Here is a 14,935-nt window from a genome sequence, read left to right on the forward strand (position 1 = left end):
TGTGGGGAAACCCTTTGATCAAATCTTCTTTTATCTTCAAAGTTCAGCAGAGAGAGAGAGAGTACATTTACAACAGAAGTCAACACTTTGACTTTATCTAGATCTAAGCATAGATCATCTCCTATAACGATGAGATCAGTTGAAGACATTTTGCTTCAACTGATACCTATCATCATGCTGCATCTGGTTCTCTAGTTGCACCATTGCATACTACATCATGCGGTTGTCCATGTCCATGATCTTATCCATCATAACGCTGCTCAAACTAATGTGCATCATCTTCACGCTGCTGCCCCTGCTAATGTATCATTGTGCTGCCCATGCACATGATCTCATAGTGCTGCCCATGCTCCATGTATTCGTTGCACAACCCATCCACAATATATCATGTTGCTGCCCAAGACTGCATTATATATATGTGCCTAGATCACACAACATTCTTATCTTTATGCCACTCAAGTTTATATACCTAAGCAATATCACTTTATGAACACAGTATATAATCCTTGATGACTACGTTCAATTATATATATGACTGTCTACATACAACATATGTCTATGGCTGTGTACAATAGCATATGTAAAAACTCTCACATTTCATACATCATCAACTGTATCATGCTGCGTTCCATATAGCTGTTGTCGTTCCATAATATATGACTACGTTCTTATATGACAGCGTTTATAATGAATATGACATATATACCTGCGTTCCATTATCTATCTACATACAACTGCTGTCCAATAGCATATATATTTGCATTCCAACATCTAGCTGCTGTCTAATAGCATATGTATTTGCGTTCCAATATCTAGCTGTTGTCCAATAGCATTTATATTTGCGTTCCAACATCTGTCTGCATACAGCTGCGTTCAATAGCTGCGGGTTTCATCTACCGTGGCTCCCTTCTACTGCGGCTTCATCATGAACAGTCTATGCTCAACATACTGAACGACGTATATATGTCAACGTATATGAACATCATATTAATCTTTCAACCTTGCGCAAAGAACAACATATATGAACTGCGTATGTGTCTCTATTACCAGCATACTAATTTGCGTATTAGGGCACTATTACCAGCGTACTAATTTGCGTATTAGGGCACTATTATCAACGTATATATGTATTCATTCACTGTGGATAAGGTGTCCATATTTACCTGCATATATCCTCATCATGAACAGCGTGTATTGATCTCTATTGCTGTGTATATATATCGCCATTGCTGTATATATGTATCTCCATTTCCTGCGTATATGTATTGCCTTTGCCTACGTGTACACTTCTCCATCTAGGATTTCTTCCATAACAAACAACGTATAAGTCTCGTATGTCTCTATTATGAACAGCGTATAAGTCTCCTTGATCTACGTTGGATTAGGGAATCCTTCATTAGTGTATCTCCTTCTCCAAAAACCCAAGACATGGAGAGGAGATCCCATAATGAATGTGTATCAAATGACTTAAAGTCTTCTCTTATTTATACTAAAAATGAGGATGATGAATAGACACGTCAGATGGGCTTCTAGAGCCTACATAAGAGCTGGTTGGCTTGATAATAATTACATAAACAAAATAAATTCATATCTCCATGAATACTTATCGAAATCGGATGATCTTTGGATCAATCCTACACCTCTCGACAAGAGGGATCCAACAAAAATATCAGCTGCCATAAATAAGCTGACCCACATGGAGTTTGGCCCTAGTTTCCATTTTAACACTAGCACAACAAACCTCCTAGAAAGAATCAATAGAAAGTCAAAGCACAAAATCAATCTAAAGTAATGGAAGTGTCTAATAGACCCGAGGTTAGCCAATCATAGATACCTCCACTACAGTTTTTGGGCTGTGGGGAGCCTCATTATTACAAAATTTCTCTCATTGCACCAAAGTAGAGTAGACTGCCAATATACAAGAGGCTTCTACTATTGGTTAGGTGACTAAAAGTATACCTATGATTAATGTTGCATTGGACAATCATCAAGACAAATACTAACGTACTGTGATCTAATTTGAAGGTAATATCATGGAAATGTGCCACCTACAAACTTGTAAATAGAAGAATCCTTGGTTGGTATAGCTCGCCACTTAGGCAAAAATAAGGGTGACAGTCAAAATAGATGACTTCCCTATTGAGATAGTAGGTTATTTAATTAATGTGAATCTGAATGTGTTATATTAAGTATCTTTCAATGATCTAATCAGGATGGACTGGTTCGAAATAAATTGGTCATTAGTGAAATAAAAGGATAAAAGTATTAGTTATCTTACCAAGGAGGGTGTCACAATAGAAATTCAAGGGATAAAAAGACCTGTTAAACTGCGACCAATTATCGCTTCCCAGCTTAGGAAGGGATTTCAAATATGTATAGTTCAATTGGGTTTTACTAATTCAAAAGATAATTCAAACTCCTTAGGAAGTTTGCTAGTTATTCGAGACTCTTTTTATTTGTTGTCGAAGGAAATTCTAGGTCTACCACCCAAACGAGGAATAGATTTTACCATAGAATTAATTATGGGGAATGTACCTATGTAATTTTTTTTTTTATCAAATAAGTATTTATGAATTAACTGAGCTAAAGATGCATCTACAAGAATTAATTGACAAAGGCTATATTTTCCCAAGTGTTACCCCTTGGAGAGCCTCGGTCTTGTTTGTTAGGAAATAAAATGGTACTATGAGACTATGCATTGACTACAAAAAACTTAGTAAGATGACTATTGAGAACAAATATCCTTTTACAATAATTGATGATTTGTTCGACCAAGTCAAAGGGGCTACGATGTTTTCTAACATAGATTTTTGATCCAGGTATCATCTGATAAGGGCAAGGGAGGAGGATATTCCTAAAACAACCTTCACAACCTGTTACGCTTGTTATTAGTTTGTGGTTATTCCGTTCAGCCTTACTAACACCCCAACAACATTTATGATTCTTATGAATAGTGTGTTTCGCCCCTATCTTAATAAATTTGTCCTAATTTTTATTGACGACATCCTTATATACTGAAGGAATTTGGAGGAACATAAGAAGAATTTGCAAACATCTTTTCAAACATTATGAGAAGACCAACTGTATGCCAAATATAGTAAGTGTGACTATTATAAGGATCAGATACAATATTTAGGACATACAATTTCCTCAGAAGGCATAGCTATTGATCGAGCCAAAATTAAATCCATTATGGAATGGCCTGTCCCTACTAATGTTGCTGACATCCGATCTTTCATGGGTCTATTAGGATATCACCATAATTTAATTGAGGGATTCTCTAGAATAACTTATCCTATAACTTCTTTGCAGAAAAAGGAAAACGCTTTAAGTGGACTGTTGATTGTCAATGCAATTTTGAGTTACTAAACCATTTATTAACCACAACTCCGATGTTAAAATTGCAGACCAAGAGAAGGAATTTTTCATCAACATAGATGCATGTTAAGAAGGAGTGGGGGGAGTCTTGATGTAAGAGGGAAAAGTAATTACATGTGAATCCCAGAAAATAAATGAGCATGAGCAGAGATATTTTGCTTATAATTTAGAGGTAAATGTGGTAGTAAACGCTTTGAAAGTATGGAGACACTATTGACTTGGTAATAAGTTTGTGTTAATGACTCACCATAGCATCCTAACCAGTTTCCTTGAATAACCTAGTCTTAATGCATGAGAAGCTAGGTGCACAACCTTCTTAAGTGAATTTGATTTTGATATTAAGCACCTAAAAGTAAAAGAAAATCATGTAACTGATGCATTAAGTAGGAAATCACATCATATATACGAAATTTCGTATAGTCAAGCAGAATTGAGTTTTTTAGAATTGATTAAGGAGGCAACAAATAAGGATCCATAATATGTGTTTTTGTGGCACCAAACCAAACAAGTAAACAATTTTGAAAAATAAACGAGTATGGTATAAATAAAGAAAATTTATTCCCAGATATCAAAAGTTGCTTTTTGCTATAAAGAAAAAATATTTCTGGCCTGGAATGAGAAAATATATCAATGAGTATTTTTCCAAATGCTTGGAGTGTCAAAAAGCCGAGGTTGAACATCAACAACTAGTTGGGTTGCTTCACCTACTACAATCCCAAAGTGGAAGTGGGAAGTAATTACTTTGGATTTTATAACATGCTTGCCTAAAACTAAGAAACATAATGATTCAATGATGGTAGTAGTAGATAATTTGAGTAAAATGGCCCATTTCATCCATGTTCAATCTACATACAAAATTGTGCAAATTGTAGATATATTTATTCGAGAAATATTCTGCACATAATTCCAAAGGTTATGATCTCTCACAGAGATGTGAAATTTACGTCAACATTCTCGGAAAATTTATTTATAGGTTTAGGCACTCAAGTTCAATTTAGCACTTCATATCACTCATAGACTAATGGGCAGACATAGTGAGTAAACCAAGTGTTAGAAGATATGTTAAGAATGTATGTGATGCAACAACCAATTAAATGGGAGGATTACCTCCACTTAGTGGAGTTCACATAGAATAACAATTATCACGAGTCAATGAAAATGGGCCCTTTCGAAGTCTTACGCAAAAGGAGGTGAAAAATACCCATTAATTAGAACAACCCAGAAGATAAGTTAATGATGGGACCTTATATGTTAGAAAAGATGGAGCTCACCATGAAAAAGGTCTGAAGCATATGGAGATAAGAAAAGGAGTTATAAGGAGTTTTAGGTAGGGGATCACTATATGTTTCAACGAAAATCATGAAAATCACCTTGTAGTGGAAGGGATGTTAAAAATTAGCCCCTCCATATTTTGGACCCTTCCAAATTATAGAAAGACACGGACCTTCCTATGAGCTTGCATTACCCAACTACATTTGATTCCATAATGTGTTTCACATTTCCTTATTAAAGAAATATGGATATGAATCTAGACATATTATTCACTCGAAAGAGGTGTAGGTGGTGTAGGTAAAGAATTAATAAATAATATTTTATTAATAATTAAAGATGTTTACCAAATACCCATAAGCCAATGATTATTTATAATGTTTAATAGGTAGAACTAGATGAAGAGTTCTAGGTAGATCCTCTACATAATCTCATTTGAAGAGAAACAATGCTGCAAAGGTGAGCTAGCTTGGAAGAGGCCATCTCAAAGGATGAAAGCTTGATGCCAGAATCATACCCTAACTTGTTCCAAGGGCATTGGTCAAGGGTGGGAAAGATGTAAAACCCCTGGTCTATTTACTTTTTACTGTGCAAGACTTGATGATTCGGATTTCGTAAAGGTTGCGAAAAGAACTTGAATATAAAAGTTTATTTAATTTTTTTATTTGTTTTAAAGTTATGCTAAATCAAAGAAATGATAGGGAAATACTTCAAATATAAAATCATGATTTTCAAGGTAACTAGAGAGTTACTCCCTTCCCTTGGAGAGATTCAAAAGAAAAGATCTCACTTGGAAAAAACCACTAGTGGTTAGAGAGGGAAGTAACATGAAACATAGAAAAGAGAGGACCTACACATGACACTGTCAAGGTGGGAAGGTGTACTGCCTAAGGTAATTTTTCAGCTAGTTACAAACTAGTGAAACCCTGAGAATAAAATTATGGTGGAATAGAGGTGGGGTCTTGAGGTCTCAAAATAGTCGTTGTCTTAAACTTCTCTTGGAACTAAAGAGGCTCAGGGGAGACCTGGACTTAATTTATAGTCTCATAGGTTGGGTGGCTACAAGATTCTCTTCGCAGAGCTAACTAAGACAAATAAGTACCTTGTGTTAATAATACCTTTAACCTTTGGAATATGTCTTCTCATTTTTCAATCCAAACGAACTTCTTGTTCTTTCTTTGGAGCTTGGTAATAGGGTTTGCGATATTCAAAAACCTTCCACAAATCTGCCATAATACCCGACCATGCCCATGAAACTCCGTATTTCATGAGCATTGGTTGGTGTTGGCCATTCCATGACTGTGTATTTACTCCGAATCAAAATTGACAACACTTATATGAATTTTAAGGGCTTCAATTCGATAAAAGAGTAAAATTTGAAATATTCTCACCACATTTGACCCAAAAGTGTAAACCATCTTCATGGATTCACCCATTAACCATGTGTAGGTGTGGATTTTAGAAAAGAATCACCCTTTGAGATGAATGTGACACAAGGAGATTGGAGTCATTGACATGTTTTGGACTAGAAATAATTTCCATTAAAATGTAAGCTTTTTCGAATCCATTTACGCATTCAAAAATGTATTTTAAACAACAAAAAATGACTTTCTTGCTTTAAATTGTATGGCTGGTTTCGAATGAAAAATGTCACTCGCATGTTTTGGACTAGAAACAATTTCCATTAAAATGTAAGCTTTGTCACGGTGTTGAATCTATTTATGCATTCAAAAATGTATTTTAAATAACAAAAAATGACATTCTTACTTTAAATTGTATGACTAGATTCCAATGAAAAAAAATATTTCCTCTACACTTTACTGTGGTTAATTCTTTGGTTGAAATCTAGATAGTTTGATTAAAACCCTAATGCTTGGACGATGGAGACTAAGATAGTTACACCATCGTAATTAATCACAATTATGACATGGGGTGAGACAGTGAGTTTCTAAAAGGTTCTCTCGCGTGGAGTTTACAAAGCCTAACCTCTAAATTTATATAATAAGTTAAATGAACGTCAAAACTCTAGTAATAATATGATCAAAGGATTAATAGATAAAATTTACATTCCAATGCTCAAAGCTCAAAATAAATGTTGTTAACTAAGGAGGAAGTTATTTAATGCAATAGTATATTTACACATGGTATAGAAATCACACTGATCAATATAAGAATATTCTGCTGTGTAATGTAATAAGTCTATTTCTCCTCGAGATTCTAAGAAGATAAAAAAAATTAATGCATGATATTAACCAATGTATTTAACAGTTAATTGATTAATTACTATATTGTTGGTGAATGGTGGTTACATTCTCTTATCAATATTTTAGTGTCGAACTTAATTAAAGTGTTTGGAATGCATGGGGACAAGCCTTGCCTTGTTGAAGGAAGCGAAAGTCACCAAATATCCATTGTAATGACCGTTGCACACAGTAACCATGATCCCATTCTTCTTCATTTGCAAGTCTTTCAGACAAACCACATCCGCGTTGGCTCTGCACTCCATAGACTCGCAGGGGCAGCTCTTACTGATATTATTGGCGGCATAGCTTGCAACCACTGACATTGGAAGATTGTAACCCTTCTCCAATGTAACTGAAAAAATATCAGGCTTTGCTATTCCACCCAGAAGTTCGATGTCTGCTGTAACATCCCTCGTGAAAAGTTAATGTTGGTAAATAGTAAAGTAATTATGAACAAAGACTTTATTTGAAAAGTAAATAACTCTGTTGCTAGTATTTTGATAATTAAAAATTGTGTTAGTACTATGTGATTTGAGCATATGTTTAATCATGATTAGTAACTGTGGAGGCAGTTAAAAGAATGGTACCCTAACTACCTTGGGGAGGTAGTTGAGTCCCCAGAGGAAAAAGGGGGAAACAAGGCCATGTCTGGTAAGGATCAGATGGCAGAGAAAGAAATGGTGCTATGTCTGGTTATGATCAGATGGCATAGGAAAAAGGAAAGGAATTTTCCTGTATGCGCTATGTCTGGTTAGGACCAGATAGCGAGACCTGGCAGAGCCAGAGAAACTGCAGTCAAGAGGGTCTGCAAGTGCTTGGGGGTGGAAGATCGTGAAGAAATCTTCCTACGGACGGGTGGATTGACAAGCATTACAAATAGGTTTGGCAGATAAGCAGGTATGGCTTACTACTTATACATCTGCTGAAATGTTTCCTGTATAGTACTGTACTAAGAAAATTGAAATAAGTGGAAAGTCATCTGACTATTCTCCTTTATTAGCATTATGAAAACAAATATTGAATTCTGTATGAAAGATAGAAACAGAACCGAATATAGAAACAGAACCGAACATACATTCTGAAGGAAAGAACATTAAAGGCTGTATGAAAGACAGCGACAGAACTAAGTTTGCATGGTTCCTTTGAAATAAAAATAGAAACACGATAAATGGATCATCGTAACATCGGTGGCAGCATAAATTGTCTATCAAGAAATGGTACAGTAAAACCCTCTTTTATATGTAAAGGCGAAAGTGCAGAACTAGAAATCTTCGCATTTAGAAGAAACAAAAGAAAATGTACAGGCGCTCTCTGCTAAAAAGAATGGTAGTAAACCCTTATATTCCGAAATGTATTTATAAGTGAATTTAGAGAGCCTCGCAGGCCAAGCAATCAGAAAAACAAGCTGTGCTATCGTCTACAGAAAAATGGTGCAAAACATTAAACCCCGGTAACGCAATACCTTAAACCCCGGTCAAATGAACCGCAAGAATCACAGAAATTATTAATGAAATATGTCTACAGTGTAACCTTTTCCGATAAATATATAGCTGTGTCGCGTGAACAGAGGAAATAACACACATTCACGGTTAAACGTAATGAAATAATAAGTATGAACGCCGAGGCAGTGGCATGGTAACCATGGTTACATGCAACCTCAGCCAGACTTAACCAGCAACCCTCCACTTTGGTGAACCCCCTCTAACCGAGCCGCAGCTTGTGCTTAGCTGGCCGAGGCACCAAAGTCGGAATCATACAACATACAGATTCATCATTAAAGTTGAAAGGAAACAACAATAGTATTCTCTGTAAATAAAATATATAATGCCAACGTTAAAAAAAAACTGATAACAAGCCAGTTCGGAGATGGCAATCAACCAGAGAGAAACATTATGAGTAGCACTGAACCTACGGGATTATCCGTGTTCATGTATCATATTTCAACCAGTGTTAAACAAAAATCAAAACCCTTACAGCTCGGAGTCACAGTTTAGTAATAAATAATGTCTGCGTTCAAAGAGAACCAGTACATAGCTAAACAACAGTACATTAGATAAATGAATCATGGCTACAGGCAAATCTCAGAATGATATGCCTCCTAGCAGAGGAGTTCCGCCTAAGCAGGGACCCTGAGCTTGTGCAGAGGGACAAACTCGAGAAGTAATGTCCGGCATCCCTGCCAAGGGAATAATAGTTCAGCATAACCCTGACAAGTCACATATAGGAAGACAGAAGTTTTTGAACCTTACCGGGTATTGGGCTAACCGGCGGAATGGAGAAATCCCTCGTCCGTGATGGAATGGCGATGAACCATCTGCGCGGAAACAATAGCCGGATTAATAGATGGAACCCTGGTATAAACAATGGAAGACTGTAACAAAACAAAGGGAAAACATTAATACCTGTAATAACAAAGCCTGGTGTCGTTTCATTACAGAACCGATAACTTCGAAAGATGAAGAGAGGCCGAACCGCGAAACAATAGCTGCATGCCTGAGACCCTTGGGGGATACTGAAGAAATGCGGAACAGCGCTAAGTAATTGCAGTGCTGTTGCTACACAGGAGTATAATGAAATGGAAACTAGAGCCGAAAGATGAAACATACATATAAATAACTCAAACCCTTTACCGTTTCGTGGCACATCCGGAGCCCTTGATCTGCAGTAAACTTGCAATCACCGTTCGATAGCCGGTGGGTCTCGGGATGCGTCTGGCGCGAAAATGGCAAGCCCAAGGTGTCAGGCCGTAGGCGCTTGGAGCACCGGGCGCACATGGCAGCTTGCCATCTAACCGTCAAACCATCCAAATGGACGACATCAATTAATCCAGTTGGATCGATGCCAGGGCCGGACATGTTAATGCAGTCTCAGATATCTCGGGATATGGAAAACCCGGTTACCATAAATATACCATTAATATCGACAGTGCCAGTCTGTGTGTCGAACAGTTCTCGTATTACAATCTTAACATATGTGCATGTATTGTGAGTCAACGAAATGTATATACCCGCGGATCTTATGTGTGGTGTATGTTGATTGTTATTCATTATGCCCATTGCGTAAATAGAAATCGGTGTTAACAATATATGTTGATAATATAAGTTATGGTTAAATGCATAAACTTACATAAGTAAAGGTTAATGTAGAATGCATATGTAAATGTGAATGTAGAATGTTAATATCGCCATAAAAAAAAATTACTTGTATGTACAGTATGGGAGCGTGACATCTGCTTTTGTGGTTGTCGTTATATTTTGAATCTGATTGCTTTTATGCCTCTGCAATCACCGGAATCGCACGTTCCGATCCCTTGGGAATCAAAGACACAACCAATCCTCCCCCAAATTGATCCCAACCAGAATGGATCTACCTTCCCTGAATATGACTCTCCTGCTCCCACTTTCATCATCATCTGAGGAGGAGGAACTTTAGTTCACCCCACCTTTGCAGGCCACACTGGAAATGTGCAGTCGTTTTATAAGGCATAGGTGACTCCATTCATCCATCAAATTCCATTACTTCTTTCAGTAAAGATTAGTTAAAAAAACTTAATAACATTTACTCTACAGATTTGAGACAAACATTAGTCTGAACAATTCAATTTGAAAATGAGAATTTTACTAGCCACGGAAGAACAGAGAAGAGACGTAAATGTAACAAGAAATATAGCTCTCCATGTCATTGTCATTGTTAACTGATTCCCTGAATTTGTTTTCATAGTTTTTTTTGTTGCTCGCAACTTCAGAGATAACCGAGATTGGCAAACAAATAGAAATGAGAGGTGAAAGGACGAGTAGTGTTGTGAAATGATGGAGAAATGACAGGGCATGAAATGACATGTGGACACCTTCTCTAACCATAGTTACCAAGTTTGGCCGTCCTGAGAAAAAGAATTTGGAAATTCGCTGATTTGGTTCGGTACGACGAATAATTTGTCAGTTTTCAATTCGGTACAGTTCAACGGTGAATGATTTTGGTCAAAGTTTTCTATCAGTTTATGTCCAACGTCCACTGTGCTGCTCCTGCTGAGTTGACGAAGAGTGTGACTGTGTAGAACAATGAAGCTAGGACTCTGTGTAACCATGGATAGGAACCCTGACAAATAGCTGTTGAATAAAATCACAGAAGAAGTAAATTGAGTTTTTCAATTACCTTTTATAAATTAACACAGCCTTGTGGAAATGAGCATAATTTTTTTAGTTTAGTTTTTATAAAAAAATTATACAGGTACTTTTTTAATATGAGGATTAATAAAAAAAATTGGAAATAAATAAACAATAATTTTTATAAAAATAAAAAATAAAAAATAATAATTCTTATACTATAAAAAAAACAGTTTCTATTAAATTTCTCTATAAAATGTTAAATAATTTGGTTAGAAAATTGATTTTTTAATTTCAGTTTTATTTTGGTATTTTATTATACGTTATTTACAAATTGTTCTATGACATAATATGGTATAATCGAAAATAAATTGCTAATATTAAAATGTAAAATTTTTATTGAATAATTAATTTAATTAAAAATGAATTAATATTGTCATTGACATTAAATAATATAAATAGCTCCTATACATATTGAGAGGTGATTTAGTAATTTCTATATAATTGCAACTAAAAGAAATATAAATTCTATTTTAACAAAAGTTATGAAATAATTTGTTGGTTGCAAATTGGTACCTCTTTTATATAAAAACAAAAAACCTAATTTCTATATTTGAAAAAATTATAAATGGGGAAATTTAAATAGATAAGTAGTTTGTAATTTCTATATAATGACAAATTGCAAAAAAAAGGATAACTCTTCTCTTTAAAATAATTATAAAATAGTAAATTCTTTGCGAATTGGTAACTCTTATAAAAAAATTAAAAATCATAACTTCCATATTGGAAAAAATTATAAACTGACAAATTTAAGTGTTAAATGGATAACTCCTATAAAAAAATAGAAAAAAGATAAATCAATATTATAAAAATTTATAAAACGTATAAAATGGTAAGCTTCCAATTCCACAATTTTTATTAAAAAAATAGAAAAATAGTAACTTCTATATTACAAAAAATTATAAAATGGAAAAATTCGTTATTATAAAAGATATAAAATGGTAAACTTCCAAATCCACAACTTTTATAAAAAAAATAGAAAAACAGTAACTTTTATATTACAAAAAATTATAAAATGGTAAAATTCAGTTTAAAATGAATAAGGTTTATGAAAAAAAAAAAAAAAAAAGATAAATCCAATATTAAAAAAAATATTAAATATTATAACATGTATAATGTCGATTTTTTTCCATATTAAATTTTATAGAGACTAATTTTTAACCACAGGAACATGCAAGATTCATGGGCTTTAACGAACAACAAAGAGACGGTTTTTTCTTTTCCATTTTTATGATCAATTTTAATTGAAATCGGGTAGGAATGTTTTTTAAGTCTTTTAAGTTTTAGCGATGTAATTTTTTTTTAAACATTGATATAAGCAAATTATAATATTGGTCCATAATATAAGTAAATCATAATATTAAAATATTCATATAAAAGTAGACTTGAATCCTAAGATCAACAATTTCTTATAAATTTCAAAATGTATATATATTTTAATCCTATACTAATTTTTTATAATTAATAAAATAATAGCTTAAAATAAAATTCTTTCCATTTTAATAACTGGAAATGTATCATTAAAATTACTTTATTTATACTATATTTTATTTAAATATAATAGATTTTATTTAATATCTATTAAATTACGATAGTTTCCTTTGAAACACAAACGCTATGGAATGTTGGTTTGTCAACACCATCTAGATTTATGTTATTTTGTAGCTAGGAGTGAAGAAGATTTTGAGTGATTTGAAGTCCTAAAAATGAGACAGACACTAACCGAAAATTTTAGCAAAAAGGTGAATAATAACCTTTTGTTTGAAGCATTGTCAAAAGAGTGAACTTCAAATTTTGGTCCGGTGTCATACTTTAATACTTCAAACAGCAAAGGTCTACACTATATAATGTGTTTGAACTATATAGGCACGAAACTACCTATATTATATATAGGTTATATGAATTAAAAATCAAAATGGGTACATAATAATTTAGATGTATGATGCATCAAATAAAATAACAAAAAAATGAAAAGTAATAAAAAATATTAATTATAATTCAATAAAAAATATTAAAAAGTGATTCCATTTTAAATAACAAAGAACCAATTCAATCGTATGTATAAAACATTTAAAAATAAATGAATAAAGTTAAATTTATTTTCAATTCAATCGTATGTATAAAACATTTAAAAATAAATAAATAAAGTTAAATTTATTTTAAATTAAAATATATGAAACAAAAATTACCAAATTTTTTAATATGTATTTCTTTTAAATATGAAAAATTATATTTAAAATTTAGTTTATTAAATTAAATAAAATAAAAAATATTGAAAGAACAAATAAAATTCATCTTAAAAAAAAGAAAGAAACCACACATATTGGAGGGATCAAATTAGTTAACACTTAATTTTTTTAAATGTGAAAAATTGCACTTAAACTTTGGTCCATTATTTGATGGTTTGATATCTCATTTAAAAGAAAGTTTCACATTATTTGATTGTTTGATATCTCATTTAAAAGAAAGTTTCACATTTTATAATATATTTACAGTTTCACATTTTATTTTATAATATATTTGAATTAAGAAAAAAGTTCATTTAAAAAAATTCAAAATTAGATTAAATAAAAAAATATTATAAAAATATAGATAAAGTTCTTCTTAAACTATATATAAAAAAAAAAGAAAATTTGTTAATAGTTTTTCTTTGAAATATAAAAATTTTTACCCATAATTGTTTGACATCACACTTGAACCAAAAAAAGTCGACACTATATAATGTGTTTGAATTTTATACACACTAAATTATTTATAATAAATATATTTCTTCAAAAATAATAATTTATAATTTATAATTGATATATAATACTTTAAATTTATTACTAGTATTTATATTAAATATAATTTATACATAATAGATTATTGTTAAATTTGAGGGTCATTTTAATGATTCCAGTTACAATGGTTAAAGTCCATTTTTGGACATGGTGTTCATTTCTTTGAACAATTTTAGGGTGAGGCTTTATTGTTTACCTGGTACAAATACAACAAATCGCATAAAAAAATAAAAATACAGTTATTGGAATCAAAAGTTTTAGTTATTATCTCTCCATAATATGAGGTTCGCTACATTAGCACTTCTTGTAAAGAAAATTTAGGTGTTAGTATCCATAAGTGGGCTATTTTAACATTGTTTTCAAAAAACAAAAATTCACTAATTTTCATTTTTCAAAAAATTGTTGGTCATAAAATTATTTTACCTTAAAAACAGCTAAAATTTTATATATACTATATAAAATCATTATTACAAATTTAACTTTTCCTATAAAAATAAATTCAAGCATATTATAGTTTGCATATTAGAAACAAGGAAGATTCTAGACCGTTTATAAGCTTTTCAATAAACTTCCATAAAAATTTCCTTGACTTCTTTTATATATATATATATATACATATATATATATATATATATATATATATTAACCACAAATATTTCCATTCGATTCCACAAAAAAAAGAGGCTAAAATACATATTATTTTACAATCCCCTTTTGGGTGTGGTAGTCTAGATGTTATACAATTTGAAGTTTTTTTGGGCATATTTTATAGTGAAATTTTAAAAACTTTCTGTAGTGAATTGTCGGAATCACAATGGCCCCGATGGTATTTTAGGGGGATGAATCCATATGTGTAATATAAAAAGCTTTTTAAAGAACAAAAAATCACAACAATTCTATTTTGGATGTGGGAGTCCAACTATTATAATTTTTGAATATTTTCTTGACACATTTTTTTTGTTTAATTTGACCCAATGATTCATTTGAATGGATGTGGGAGTCTAACTATTATAATTTTTGAATATTTTCTTGGCACATTGTTTGGTATAATTGGACCGAATGATTCATTGGAATCACAAGTTTGAGTTGTAAACTTTCCACA

General features: G+C 32.5%; 1 pseudogene; it reads right to left on the reverse strand.

The window, feature by feature from the left end:
- Window positions 1–6,985: 6,985 nt before the first annotated feature.
- On the reverse strand, window positions 6,986–10,608 carry LOC149249821 (thaumatin-like protein; annotated as a pseudogene).
- Window positions 10,609–14,935: the final 4,327 nt, after the last annotated feature.

Source organism: Pinus tabuliformis, chromosome 7, assembly GCF_031772625.1.
Source record: "Pinus tabuliformis cultivar Carrire ecotype Pingquan chromosome 7, CPIR1, whole genome shotgun sequence".
NCBI classification, from domain to species: Eukaryota; Viridiplantae; Streptophyta; class Pinopsida; order Pinales; family Pinaceae; genus Pinus; species Pinus tabuliformis.